Below are 16321 nucleotides of genomic sequence, written 5' to 3'. Positions count from 1 at the left end.
TTATGTACGGAGGTTTTGATTTATATAATAGTCTTCCAAGAGAAATCCGAAACAGCAAAAATATAACGGGTTTCATAAATGGAATAAAAAAACACCTTCGTACATATAGAAATAAATTATAATATTAAGACTTTATTATTGTATATTTTTATTTTTTCTTTCTGTTATGTATTTTTTATATATTTTTATATATGTTTACTAAATTTGTTAGATGTAAAGATTAGCTATTAAGCTAAATAAATTAATAAAATAAAATAAATAAATAAATAAAGTTAACAATAAAGGATTCAGTTTGCCTTTGTATATATGTACATTTATCAGATAAGCTGATTTATCAACGTTTAAAGATACTTAACACTTTACCGACCGGCAGTTTCACTACCAGACTTACGCTAAATACCGGCACCTTTTCGCAAATCTTCGCGAATTTTACCTTTTTTATTTAAATTTATGTATTTTTTGATACGGTCCGAATATTTAGTTGAATTTTTCTAAACATGTTAAAAATGTATCAATGCATCAATTTAAGTCATTATTAGGTGGTTCTCAACATGTGGATCGCCGGAAATAAAAATGAATAATTACATTTCCTTATTATTAGATTTTTAAAATGATTATCTTGATTTTAAAATTATAAAAATGAATAACCTAGAAATTTAAATAAAAATAATTTAAATTGAGTCATCCAGCGGTTCTCAAACTTTTTCAAATTTAAAAAAACTTTTTTCAAGCACACTTTTTTTTCGTATTGTGATATTTTGTGCAAATGATTATCTACAAAAATGAGAAATGACATTTTTACTAATATGAGTTTACTGATATATAATTCAATTGCAATAAAATATTCACTCACCATTGTAATTCGCTCCATCGTAATGCGAAATCTTCCAGGCACATACACAGATATTGTACATTGTCTTTCACGTGTAAATCACTTTTCACAATAACTATTTATATAATGCAAGTTTAAAGTGCACTCACCATTATAAATTTCTCCACACTAATACGGAATATTTCAGGTACACACTTTATTATTATTCAATGTCTTTCCCTTGTAATTCACTTTTCACAATATTTAATTCTAAAATAATACCAATACGAATTATCAAAAAAATAAAATTCAAAATTCACAAACGTTATTTTTATTATTTACCTAGTAATGTTTCTTCAAATGATACGAGGAGAAACATTCACCAACATGTAAAGCTACTTTACATTCTTTGCACATGTAAAGAGAATCTTTTCTTATTTTATGTGCGATACAAACTATGCATCTTCTTCTTTTACGCTCATTAGTAGATGATATCCTGACTAATTGGTTTTAAACTGCCTGAAAGCCTTTGAAATGAGGGAGCAGTGGCGAATTTGGATGTCGGTTGTGAATTTTCAGACATTTCTGAAATTGTTGGTGTTTCTGTTTCTGGTGTTTTCTCCTCTATCCAATATTTTGCTATTTTCATTAAATAATCATAAAACTTTATATTGCTGTTTGAATTTACACTTCTATACACTGTAAATGCATTGAATAATGCACAGTTAAATAAATACATGGCCACTTTTTTCGTCCATTTTTTAGTTTTACGATATATTGGATAGTACGAAAGGTATTGATCAGCCCGATCTACTCCCTTCATGTATTTATTGTAATCAATTATACAAATTGGTTTTTTTATACGCAGCCCAGTTCTTCTGTCAGTTTTTTCAGTGTTTACAATATTTGTATTATGGATTGTTGATATCATTCGAATATCTCTACTCTTTACTGTTTTCCACAATTGTAATAAAATTTCCCCGTTTCGCTTATATTTACTTTCAAATATTCGTAGTTTAGCCTTTTTTAGAATATCCGGTAAGCCCCACATATTCTTATTTTTTTCTTGTATAATATTTTTAACTTCTTGTTTGTACTTATTCCAAGTTTGAGCACTGTATCTATTTGTTTCTTCTGCAATAATGCGGAACAGGTCATCACCGATAAATTTTTCGGCGATTTCTTCAGGGCGCGTGATATCAACATCAAAAGTTGCTCCCGACAATCCTTCAAATGGCTGGTTATGCCTAGGTGTATCAGTTTCACACCAATCTAATGGAATATCATCATCCTCAGTATCTTCTCCATCGCTAATAGGCATCATTACTCGAGGACGATTTCTTTCATGAACAATCGAACTTGTATCACTATCACTAAAGTTTTCGTTATCACTGGGAATATTTGAATCATTGTCCGCGTAATTTTCCTCTACAAAACTATCTTCTGCCATTTATTTATTTGGGTTATAATTATATTTAAATAAAAACTATATTTTTAACACTTTGTTATATAAAATACACTGTATTTATATTTTTATAGACACTATATTTTATAAAGAGGCGTAAGCGTAATATTTTTAAAGAATCACTGCAGCACAAAGTTCCTTTTATTTATTTTATTTTTTTATTATTTTTAGAATATTCACTCGAGCACACGAAAACAAGATGCGATTTACACGACAGCGTTAGCTAAACTGAATTATTATTCATATTTTTTTAGGTGCATCATTTTATTTCTTATCTCAAAAGAAATTCCCAATTTCAAAAAAAGAGTCACTTCTGAGAATCACATCCAGTAAATCGGTGCTATCTCGTGATAGATAAAATTCACTCAATAAAATAAACGGTCGAAATTTCCAAATTACAGGACAGAAAAAATACGATATAATCTCGCTAATCTGTCAATTTATAAATTCGGGAAACCGGTACTATCTAATAGATTAACTCACAAAAAATGTTAGTGTACTTAAAAAAATGCAAAGTAGAAAGAATTTACAAAATATATTTGATATAAATATATATTTTTTAAATGGATTTTCGAATTTGTATAGATAAACAGTACCTGATTATATTATAAGACACAAGTAAAGAAATACAAAGGCAGCTCAATTATATTTGAACTATATCTTTATTATATATGATTTTGTTGTTAATTTTTACTGATAACACTGGGAAGATATTTTGCATACTTGCAAAACAAAAATACCGTCGAGAATATTTGGGAGCATTTGAAGAAGAGATTGATAAAATCGAAATAACCACTAAAAGAGAGCTAATCGAGAAGGTGATTCGAGAATAGAATCATACTTTGAACCTTCAAAAATTAAACAACGTTTATAAAGTAAATTCAGGCACTTATTTAATCTAAAGAAGGACATACAAAATATTTTAAATATAGTCCCGAATTGCATAGTGAAAAATATTTTTATTTTTGTTTTGAATTAAAAAAATAGAATTTATGACTTCTCACGACTAAATTAGTTCTTTTTCAATAACTAATGCTATAAAAAATAATAAAATAGCAAAAAACGAATTTCTGCTTTAAAAATTATAATATATAAACAAATTATAATATATAGACAAACGTGTCTAATAATAAGGCCAGGCACAGTAATTAAATATTTTTTTTCAATATCAATGAAACTTCATACTAATATTTAATTTTTTTCAAAAAAAAATCTTAAAAAATCTCTAAGCATATATTTTTAATTTGATAACGAAATCATAGCTACCGCTCACTCCATATGGCGTGCGCGGTATTTAACGTTCGGCAGGCTCGCACTCCATATGGCGTGAGCGGTCGGTAAAGTGTTAACATGACAATAAGCTATAGTTGTAATTTTATTGTAATTAAATAAAAAAACATTAATCAATCAACACGGTGAAACATGAAAGCGTACTCGTTTTATTTTTTTGGTTTTTATTACCAATTAATTAAAATAATAATAATGATGTAAATACCAGTACAATCTCTAGTCGCGTCCCATAGGTTTGAAACCCATGCTCTAAATTTTTTAATACGCATGTCTCAATTAGTGATTCCGGTGTAGTATTCTGGACAACTGTTTGGTACGAAAAAATCATTCTTAGCCTTTTGAGAATATCTATTGTTATATTGTCGATATTATCTGTCTACCTGGAATACTTGTATATAATATTCTAAGAACGGATGATGCAAAATCTATTTGCAATGTGCATTTTCTTAGCTATAGAAAAATGAACAAAAATGATTTTTTGCTAAGTTTTAATATTTAATATAATACCACTATTTCGAATTCAGAAAAAATGTTCTACTTTGCCGCATCTCATCTCACTCATAATGAAGTTGTCACTGTAGATTGAAACTTTTCCTTTGGGAGTAGGTAAGCTTTCTTTAAAATAGTATAGCAACAACGCAGTGTTATTTTTTCAGCGCCTAATTCTTTATCTTTTATTATTTTTAAATACTACTTATTTCTCACCAACATTAACGTGAACTGTTCTGTTCATTATCTATGAATGGTCTGCTCTCCAGTGGCGAGTTTTGCAACTACGAGAATGTCACTGCGCGTTAATAGATTCGAATCTCGTTAATGTCATTATTTGAGTTGTTTCGATAATTCGAAAATCCATTCATTTTCTAGTGTGAAATGGTGCCTGTGCGTCAATTTGCATAGTTTTCTCTTTGTTTACATTATCATTCGTTTATTTTCGAGCACATGTTTACGCGAGCGGTTGTACCTACTCCAGGTTTGTTTTTTCAGCTTTCCTTCTATTCAATTTTAGAAGCTGTTTGTTATCGATTTGCCTCTACTAATACATATTCACAGGGCTTTTTTTATCATGTAACGCGGTAGAACTGCGTTCCAGCAACTTTTTTATTGTATTTTTACTGTTTCAGAAGCAATTGCGTAGCGATTATTTTAATTTCACTTATTTTTAAGTGTACACTAAAAAAAATACAAAACAAAAACAGAAACGACGACAGAAAATATAGAAATATTGGTGCAAGTTGATGATTATGAATCATCTCAAGATGATCTTGAGTAGCAAGGCCGGACTCAAAATGATTGATCGGATTGCTGGTCATTAGATCAATTAAACGATTTTTGCTCAAAAAATAGTTGAGCATATACAAAATGAAACTTGGCTGCACACCTTGCCGAAATGTTGGAACTTTTGGAAAGGAAATTTCAAAAAAATAAGCCAACAATGAAATCACGTATTCTGGGAAAGATAAAAAGCTACAATTTAGCTCACTTTAAAAAAAATGTTCGTTCACAGAGAATCTGTTGCATACAAAGCAGCGTTAAAAATTATTTCTGAAACCGAAAATAGGAAGATTTAAATATTTTTTTTTAAATTATCGCAAAAATGTAATAATAACATATAAATTTGCAAAGAAAAATCAAGCATTCTATACTTAAAAGTGTAATTTATCTGCAAGAACTGAATGGAATTGAAATGGCTAGTATGCTTCATTCAACAAACACATGCATTAATATTGTGAATAACCATAAGCAAAACACCATAAGCAAAAAAACACATGCATTGTGTATGTTCGATGCTGTAACACAAGTCTTGGAATGAATTCACCGATTAATTTATTTTTATGCTTAATCGAACTAACGTAACGGCAAAACGAATATTTGAGTCCTTACTCCAATGTCCTATTTTTTATGGGATGACAGAAGATTATTTTAAAACATATTTAGTTTCGGTAGCATGCATGTGATGTTAGGATGTAAAAGTGGAGTGACAGAAATTTCCTTCCATTATAGTTTGACATTGTGCTAATCACAGATTAGAATTATCAGTAAGTGATGTTGTAAAAAAATTCAGGAATCAATGGATTCAAATCATTTATGTTTTATATCATAGAGTTGCATATATGTGCAGAATCACAAAGAGTTGAGGTGCTGAAAATTGGAAAAGTTATAAGAACCCGATCTAGAGAACTTGTCCCCCCTTCCTCCCCTAATGACATAACTTATTTTGTCTATTATAAATGTGCTGCAGCTACTGTACATTTCACACTACGAAAATTTTTCAAAAAATGATTCCCATATTGATTTGGAAACATTTTATTCCACATTGAAAGAGTCAATCATTACAAATGTTTATGATGACTATACTATATTTGCGTTAACACAGTCAGTTCGAGAGCTATCCATTACATCATTATTCATAATTGTTAAGTTTGGGTTTATGCGTCTCTACTACTAGCTCTAAAGCATAAGATACGGATTCGATATACTTATCATTACTTCTGTTTATATTTTGAACAAATGTATATAAATTAAAATCATTACTATATTTTTTATATTTATCAATCATAAGTACTGATGAGTATATCGAACGTAGCGTAAACCCAAACTTGCCATCTCTTTCACAATTATGAATAATGATGAAATGGATAGCTTTTGAACTGACTGTGTTAACGTAAATATAGTATAGTCATCATAAGCATGTCTACAATTTATCAGCCGGCTCTGAAACCGGGTTTAAATTTTCTGGAATGACTAACAACACACATACATAAAGTCACGTCAAATACAACAAAGGGGTTGCACGAAAACAATTTAGTCAATTAGCTTAAATGAAAACTTACATTCCGCAAGTCAACGAGAACAAAGTGCTTTTGAGCTATTTCGTTTCGAACCACAAACACGTGGCGCGTTTCGATGCAAATTTAACTAGTCGTCTATCGCAGATTTAGTCACTATTTTCGTAAATTGATAAAATTCATCGACTTTCACACTAATTTATTGTTTGTTGTTGAAGCAGTATTACAGTGAATGAATCACCTGTGAAGTTATATGTTCACTAATATAATATAAATCATTACAAGCGATTCATTTATCATATAATTTCACTTCTCGGTATCATTAAAACGGTGACGTCATAATACTAAAATAAATATATCAAAACTAACTATAGTTTGTATTAAAACTTTCATTAGGTCAAGTTGAGTTTGGTTTGGGTTGGAACAGCAACGTTTCGCAACTGTCAAATTGCGTTTCATATACATTTTAGAGTAACATATAATTTCACTAGCGCCTTAAATTGTATTTTTGCTAGTAGGAGTATATCTTTTCTGGTGAAAATGTGTTCTTATATGGAATTTAATATATCTTTGCTGTAACATATATATACTAAAATATTTTTTTAATATGTAAAAGAGTGAGCACTACGCGTGTTTAAAATCTGACCTAAATTGTGTTATTGCCATTTAAATAGTTACATATGTGCCTACATACATAAGAATTGCGTTTACTTAGAGATTTTCAGCATAATTTATTTAAATAACAATGATATTTATTCATCAGCTATCTGGCTCACGTGGATTTTTAACCACGACCTTATTAATAAATCATGACTATCACCAGCTCTCAATAATGTATTGGTGTAATCTTTTTAAGAAGTTGATACGCTTTTTCTCTTATAAAATATATACAATACATGTAATATATTCTGAAAATTTAATTCCATATCCGTTTCATTTTGAAGAGTGCTACTGCTGCTTTTATACCAACTATCAAATCAATGCCATTTTCTAAACCGCAGTCTTAAAATCGATTTAAAATCACACAGCCGACGAACGAGTTCCGGAAATGGAATAATTCCAAGAATCGCAAGCAAGTTTTACCTCTTTTGTATGTATTATATTATAAATACATACAATCTCGAAGCGCAAGGATTATTAAATAATACAGGAAAGGACAATTTGCGCCAAAGTCACGGCGCCGTTCTTCTTTATTGGATCAATCGTCCCCCTGGTCTGTACGTCAGCGTAGGGAACTTTAGAACCATGAAGCTAGATTATGTTAGAGCGATCTATGGGAGCGCTAATTAATCCGATTAAGCGGAACCATCGCCGCTTTAGCTGCAGTGGCCCTTGCCAATATAGAGACAATGAATAAATTATCTCCTCATTGCCTTGAATTCATCGATCATGTACACCCTATGGCACGATATACCTTTGAAGTTCTGCTTTGTCACGTCATCAATATGTCATGGTATCAATCAACATGAGACTGGTGTTAAAAGTAACATATCGTTACTGTCGTGTACTGATGATATATGTTACATGTATGAAATTGACGTATCGATTCTCACCCATGTACCATTCAAATATTGAAGTCGTAATGTTTGTGTTATTGCAGGCAGCGATAAAACGCATCGTTAAATCGCCAGTAAGTCGTAAACAGCTTGGGAAGACGATCTTTCAATGGTCAGTTATTGTATAAATGAGTCAATCACGACGAATTACACAATCGGACGTGTCAAGATAAAATTTAATCTGGCGGATAATCTGAGATTATATGACTATTTCTGAAATTTACATCTAGGATTATTTCATTGATTCAGATTAAAGCAGAAGTCGGCAACGTACGACCTGTAGCCCGCAACCAAAATAACACTACTCGGAGTAGAGTAAAATTAAACGCTTTCCAACATTTGTAAAATAAATGTTTTAAAAAAACCGCCCGTGCGGTTTAGTTTCCTAGGGAAACATTGGTCGAACACACCGTAAATTTTGTCATATAAGGCATTTTTAAATCCAGTGCTTCGATAATTGACGGAACACAATAATCGTTAAATGTAAATTTTATTGCTAGAGCCGGGTGATAATTGTCTTCCGGAATGATTAAGTAATATATTATAGCAAATGCTTTTATTGGTCTTCTAATGGTCGTCTGTGTTGATTCGGCGTAGCTCCGCTTGGTGGGAGTACGACGAACTCTCATGTATTCGGGACGGAATCAGACTCTTTGCTTTTATAGTCTACTATACAGATCTTAGGATTAGAAATCGGTAAAATTGCATTTGTTCGACTAAGATCTACAAGTGATTTCGAAATAGATAATAGATACGCAATATCGTTTTTTTATACCAAAGATAAAAATACTAAAAAATGTCACAAATCAATTAGTTTTATGAGATTCAAATAACTTATATTCCGTGAATAATTTTATCGTAACATTTAATTAATTGTCAAACACAGTGCTAAGCAAACTTTCTGATCACCGGCACACAGTTTTTTCTAGAACTCTGTGTGTCATTAAAATAGTGAGTTTCGGCTCACTTTGTCTTTATCTTTTCTATAGTCTCTTTTCAATGTACTATTTACAACGTCAGTGCCATTCATAAACCATTCGTTTGAACAGCATTATCCAACATTTGCACCATTTTACTGCGCTTCATTTAATTTTTAATGCAAATTCTTGGTTCTGTCATTTTTTAAATAAATTAATAGCCGAGCGTGATAAAATGCGTAATGTACAAAATACGCGTTCAATAAGACACAACGTAAAACTAACACTGCGTGAAATTTGAAAGTTCACAAATTCATGGCACACGTCTTTTAAATATGTATTTTTGAGTAAATATTATTCTAGTAACTATGTTTCGTTTAAAAATGAAATAACATTTTTAATTGAAAAAAGGCAATGCTGTATTTTTATTACAATATTTTTTAATTGAAAGAAGGAAATATATTAATCATTTTTGTTTTATCTATTAAAAAGTTGAGTGACACTCAAATAGATAATAATCAAGTTGATTTTGGATTAAAGAAACCTTCTCTTGAAAGCATTATGCAACTGCAAATAGTGTATCAATACTAGAGTCTCCAATTACTCGAACCATCAACTACTCGAGTATCGAATATTAAAATTTTAAAATACTCGAGTACTCGAGTACTTTCGAGTATTTACCAAATGTACCAAAATAGCTATTATTCAAATTCGTGCACATATAAATAAACAAATAAAATACTTAGTATGTTAATTTTTACAATTATTTTAACTTCACGAACATACTTTTTAAAAACAATAATGCAAAAAGTGTCTCGAATTTAATATTACTGCTAACCTTTGGTTTTATTATTCCCGCTATGGAAAAAACCCTTTCCGTTGCTGTTGATGTTGGTCTTATTGTCATTAACGCGTTGGATAAGGCTTCTAATTTATATCTGTTCGCTTTTTATAGATATAAAATTTTTTGAACTCTCTTTTTATGTTCTCTTCTTTCATTCCCTTCTCTGCTTTTCTCTTATTACCTTCGACTATTGACAAAATAGTATTTTGTAATTCTTCTTGAATAGATTTTTTTTCTAAACAATATACAATATTCTACTCCTTCTGATTAATGCGAAGAATTTAAATCTATATCCTTCGAAGATGTATTTGGGTGAATCCCTTTCACTCTAGAGCTAAACGGTTCGCAAAGAACTGACTTTACTTTAAATGCCTTTAAAACACACAATTGTTTTGATTTATATTTTAAGCTGAGGGATCAGTATAAACAATTAACAACACTTTACGCTACAACTGCATAGTCATAAAACCTAAAAAAATTTTTGTTGATATTTCATATTGTTCATTGCCATAAATTAGATAAGTCGGGACTGTCGAACAGAAAACACAAAAGAAATTTCTCCGTCGTACCCACTAACATAGCCGACGACCGGAACTATGCAACTATGGAACTATGAAAAAATTATACCTGATAGTAACCGCTCTAGCTCGGGACGTCGGGCATAAACGCCAAATAAAAGCAAGATGTTAACCTTTACCGGACCGAGTTAAAGTTATTTTTGTTTCTGAAATATTTAAAAAAAAATTAATTTCGGGTATTAATCGAGTAATTTTCAAAATACTCGATTATCAAGTACTTAAAAAATAGACAAAAATACTCGAGTATCGAGTACTCGATTACTCGAATTGGAGACTAATCAATACTAAACAATTTCCCGCTGCGCGGCTTAACGCATCAATGATTTGAATGGCGTTTGAAAAACACAGTACATATGCGACTGTTTAAAATTAAAAGTTGCCGACCTATGTATTAGCGACAGAGTTAACGTTTTAATGAGCGTGTGTCACAAAATTGTATTTTCGTGATGTAACTATATAGCTAGAAGTACAATACTTAAATTAATGCTTTTTGACTAAATATAGACAGTTGTTCTAAACTGTTAATCCCTTGTATACTTTGTATGTAATGATAATTAATTATACATTGCGTATACGTTTAAAATTATTGTAATTTAAAAAAATGATTAACCATTTCGATGCTACAGATTCAGTTGACGTGAACATTAAATGTTCCGCCAGTGCCATGGACGTCTACTGACGTCATTTGTTTTTCGAGCGTTTTATTAGATTTGAGATAAACAAACACAAACAATAAAAAAATTTCACTTTATGGCAACACTGAGCAGCGAACAAAACACGCATAATTATCAGTTAAATATTATAAGTAAATATTTTGAATAATTTGTAATTATCAGTTAAATGTTATAAGTTGATATTTTTAATACTTTTTAATGCCTACAACAGAAGACTTGAAAAATAAATGTTACATGACGTATTATATATGACGTCTAAGTGACGTATTATATTTGACGTCTATCTTACATTTCATTCTTACACGTACTAGCACGTTTCGAAAAGTGTATAAACATACCAGTATGTTTATGAACGTACAAGTTTATTTGAAAATAGCATTTGACAGTTATTACATAAACTAAAACCTATAGTTTGTGCATACACAAACAAATATGTTCATGAATGAACTCCAGTGAATAATTAGACTATAACATGTACATATATGTATATATAGTTATACGTAGGACATTTTTTGTCATGAAAGCATCTTATTCCACGTTGAAAGAGTGGATATAAAAAAGGATACTAGATAGAAAAAAAATTGCGTTTGCACTTTGGGCTCGCGTACGCGTATTAGCTTGAAGATATTGATGTTCAGTTGACATTTGGAGAGATGGTATTTATGAACGTGTCAATCAGACTACCATGAACGAAAGAGAAATGATTCGTGGATTTCGTGAATACATTCTCGAAAAGACATCCTGAAAAAATATTGCTTTTGATATATGCTCTGAATTCTATTCCCATTTTTTGAAGTGAACGCGAACGCAGGTTTTCGCAAATGAATCTAATTATTACCCCAATAAGAGATTCGTTCAAAACCGATACAGTTCGGCACTTTTGTTCATCAAACTCGCCAGACCACCTTTGCCACTTTTCGATCCTTCAAAATACGTTGATCTGTGCTTTCTTAGATTACATTCTGCCATAGACACCAACACTAAAAAAATAATCAGACAAGAATTGGACAAAACTTTGGAAATCGCTATAAACTTTTATTCAAATATATGATATTTTACAATTTTCTTTTACATTTAGTCTTTAGTTGTATATTTGTATTTGTTCGTTTAACTTTAGATTTTCATTGTTTAAAGTAAAGAAAAACTTATGATAAATTTTGTTTATATTTGTATGAACTTCGAGGCATAGGAAAAGCTGTTTTAAATTTCATTTAAATATTTTAATTTAACTTAACAAGTAGTGAGTTTCGGCACCTTTTTTGTTTAAAAAAAGCACTAGTTATACAGATTGATAAATAAAATAAACCAAAGTTGTCCAAATTTAATGTATTTGGTTTTATAAATATGAAACGAAACTGTGTATGCAACGCATAAGCACGTTCCAAGGCAAAATGTTAGTTGCAAGTCTCTTTCAGATTGAAATATTTTATAAATTCTCTTTGTGAACACATGTAATTAGCCGACGAAACTAAGCTTGCAAAACCAGCCAATAATAATTTTATGCCTATCGATTTCGTTATTTTTGTATTCCGTGTATTCCATAAACCCTTTGACAGGCGATGTGAAAAATTCACGTTCGGTTCAATGGCTAGTGTGGTACAAGAACATAAATATCATTAAAACAAGTAGGCGATTGTAACGATGATTATAAACAGGAATAGAACACCTTTTTTGAATTCAATTTTACGTTTTCTGTACAGTTTTAGCGATTTGTTTTTCAATAGGTTTGTTATGGAAAGCGGATGGAAATTGACATTGTAATCGTTTTGACGTTTTTGTTTACGCACCCCGTCACGTACGAATTAAACAAATTACGATCGATAAAATCATGACATTGGGCGAGATGGGCTTGCGGTGGCGTGACCTTCCCCACGGCCATAAGCCCGACGAGACGAACTCTGATCGATATCACCCTATTCATCCTCCTACTATAGTGAACCCCGTCGGCCCAGCGCACCCGCCATAGCTGCAACTTGTCAGACAGGTGCAGGGACACCCAAAGTTCGCGAGGGCGAAACCCTAGACGTCACCGGCTATCTCTATAATAACGTGTGCATATGTATTGAACAGTGTCTTAACGTGTTAGTCAGTTTACATCGCCGAAATGCGTGTGCTTGGAGCAGTTACATGGATATATAATAACAATACTAATATAACCAGCGACTCGCTCTCGACCGTTGAGCAAATCGCTTGCTCGCGCTGTGTCACTCGTGGTTTCTTTGTCGGCGTTCTCGTTTTTGACTTTCGATTCACGCTAAATATGTGTACCTTAATTCAGTTACTAGAATGTACATATACTTCTGAATAAACTAAAGGGGCCAATTTAATAGACCCAACGCTAAAACAGATTCACCATTCTAGAAGAACTGTAGGTCATGTGATATTGATGCCTTCTGTAGTTCACGTTTTATGTGCCTATCCACTTAGCGTGATCATCACATTTTCTTAAATAAAATAAAAATCATTAATTTAATTTCTGCCCTGTAATAGTACGGTCGCCTTGAGGGGCGGTATTGGTTTGTTGTTTAGAAAAAATAAGTATATGTTTTATTTTAGCCCAAGTTTATTTTAAAACATTATTTTTTTCTACAATGCTTTAATTTTGAAAACATCACATTTAAAAAAATATGAACGATGAATGTAAATAGGTTGTCTTATAATTTATTTTATTTTATACACATTTGATATATAACACAAAAGAAAAAATATTATTTTTATTTTATTGAATAAGTTTTATATATAAAATCATTATTTGAGAGCCACGGGAAATCCATAATAAATAAGAACAGACTTTAAATGGGACCGCCCTTAAAGTCTGGTAGAATATGCCATAAAATTTAAAAAAAACAAGAATTCAATCTGATTTCTTACCAATAGAGATTTTGAAAAATCTAAACAAAAAAATGGGTCAGAATTTATATTAAAAGGTCAGAATATAAGCTATGTTAGAATAAATAGTAGATCGTCAGAATTCATATTAAATGGTTACAATTTAAATTAGACTAATCAGATTTTTTTTGACAGATGGTCAGAATCATTGCTGAAGATTGCTCGTTCATTATCGCTATCGAAGTGTCTTAGGGCCAACTTCTTTAACATTGCAAGATGTTAAACAAGTCAGCAAGTTAAACTCGCAACATTGTCAGATGTTAATACAACAAGCCAAGCGTGCTCTCTGCGGACGCTCTGTCGTTATTCCCGCTTCGTTCACCGTTCTGAATACATTCGCGTCCTACATACTGTTAAATAGATTCGTTGCGAGTTATTCATGGGGTGTTCAATGCACTGAACAACGCTCGCTCGCTTGCTCTTAACCTGTCCAAGAGTTTGGTGCGAGCAAGATATTTCTGAAATAAATAATTTATGAATATTATAATATTTTTTTAATTCACATGATCGTCCTTTATATTTATTTTATATTTATTCTGACCCTGAATAATATAAATGACCCAAAGTTGATTTAAATTCTGACCATTTAATTTATTGCCCAATAAAATATACTTCACGACAAGTTGCGATCGACATTTATTCCCTTACCAAAAAAAATAGCAATTTAAACATATGCAGCTACTTCAGACTTATTAGCTTAACCCTTTGAGTAGTGAGTTAATTTGTTAGTATACCCTTGGAAGTGAGTTGATTTTACGTATTTTTCCATAATAATTTATCTTTTTATTTATTTATTATTATTATATATTGCTTTGATTTATTTTACATATTTATTATAATATATATATATATATATATATATATTTATTATAATATATATATATATATATATATATATATATATATATATATATATATATTTATTATAATATATATATATATATATATATATATATATATATATATATATATATATATATATATATATATATATATATATATATATATATATTTATTATAATATATATATATATATATATATATATATATTTATTATAATATATATATATATATATATATATATATATATTTATTATAATATATATATATATATATATATATATATATATATATATATATATATATATATATATATATATATATATATATATATATATATATATATATGTATATATATGTATATATATATATATATATATATATATATATATATATATATATATATATATATATATATATATATATATATATATATATATATATATATATATATATATATATATATATATATATATATATATATATATATATATATATATATATATATATATATATATATATATATATATATATATATATATATATATATATATATATATATATATATATATATATATATATATATATATATATATATATATATATATATATATATATATATATATATATATATATATATATATATATATATATATATATATATATATATATATATATATATATATATATATATATATATATATATATATATATATATATATATATATATATATATATATATATATATATATATATATATATATATATATATATATATATATATATATATATATATATATATATATATATATATATATATATATATATATATATATATATATATATATATATATATATATATATATATATATATATATATATATATATCATTCGGCTCAATACAGATGCTTTTAATATTTTTTATAGAATTAATATATGTTAATTTATTTCGTACTCTTTAATTTATTGCTATCGTTTACATTAATTCAATTTTTTTTATATATTATTTCTTCAGTTATGTATGTAAATATTATATATTGTATATATATAACTATCTAAGGTACCCTAAAAAAGTGAAAGATCGATCACCGTACATGTATGGTGATACTCCTCAAATAATTTATGAGCCACTCGCTGACAATTTTCCTAAAAACTATACAAGGAAGAATTCACACGCGTTGCGATTTAGAAAAGGCCTAGGTACACACGAAAAGCGCTCTTCTGCATGCATATGCTACTTCAATGTTGTTATGAATTTCGAATACATTTTCTTCATAGATTTTGAGAAAGCCCTTGATCGCGTAAAACACGATAATCTTATAAATGGCCATCGGAATCAATCAGTAGTAATAAACATCAAACCGAAAATATTCCAATACAGAAAGTTTTTCGTTCTCCTCCTATACTCAATTTATACTCCGAAACAGATTCAGAGAAGCACTCCAGGGACAAAAAGGAATAAAAATCGGCGGGGAGACAATTTACAACATTCGTTATGCCGATGAAACGGCAATATTTGCAAATGTCCCTACCTGCCACCCCTCCCACAAATGACGTCCCTGTTTAGAATCCAATGGAAATGCTCGGTTATGTAGCGTTTATAATAAGACTATATAACAATATTACGACACGTATTAAGTGAGAATCGATTGCAGAATATATAAACCG

At 29.4% G+C, this 16321-nt stretch overlaps 1 protein-coding gene and 1 long non-coding RNA gene across 8 annotated transcripts in view; one reads left to right on the top strand and one right to left on the bottom strand.

The window, feature by feature from the left end:
- Mical (Molecule interacting with CasL) overlaps positions 1–16321 on the top strand; it is a 94347-nt gene that overhangs the window by 6456 nt on the left and 71570 nt on the right. The gene's annotated exons all lie outside the window — the stretch shown is intronic.
- Positions 284–4781, bottom strand: LOC148234003 (uncharacterized). Its single transcript, XR_015809921.1, has 2 exons — positions 3627–4781; positions 284–357 (listed from the first exon to the last, which is right to left on the bottom strand). It is a non-coding gene; the product is annotated as an uncharacterized LOC148234003 (long non-coding RNA).

Source organism: Plectrocnemia conspersa, unplaced genomic scaffold (genome assembly GCF_051122295.1).
Source record: "Plectrocnemia conspersa isolate PC_06_02 unplaced genomic scaffold, ASM5112229v1 ptg000006l, whole genome shotgun sequence".
Lineage (NCBI taxonomy): Eukaryota > Metazoa > Arthropoda > Insecta > Trichoptera > Polycentropodidae > Plectrocnemia > Plectrocnemia conspersa.
This window is presented reverse-complemented; position numbering and strand designations above follow the sequence as displayed.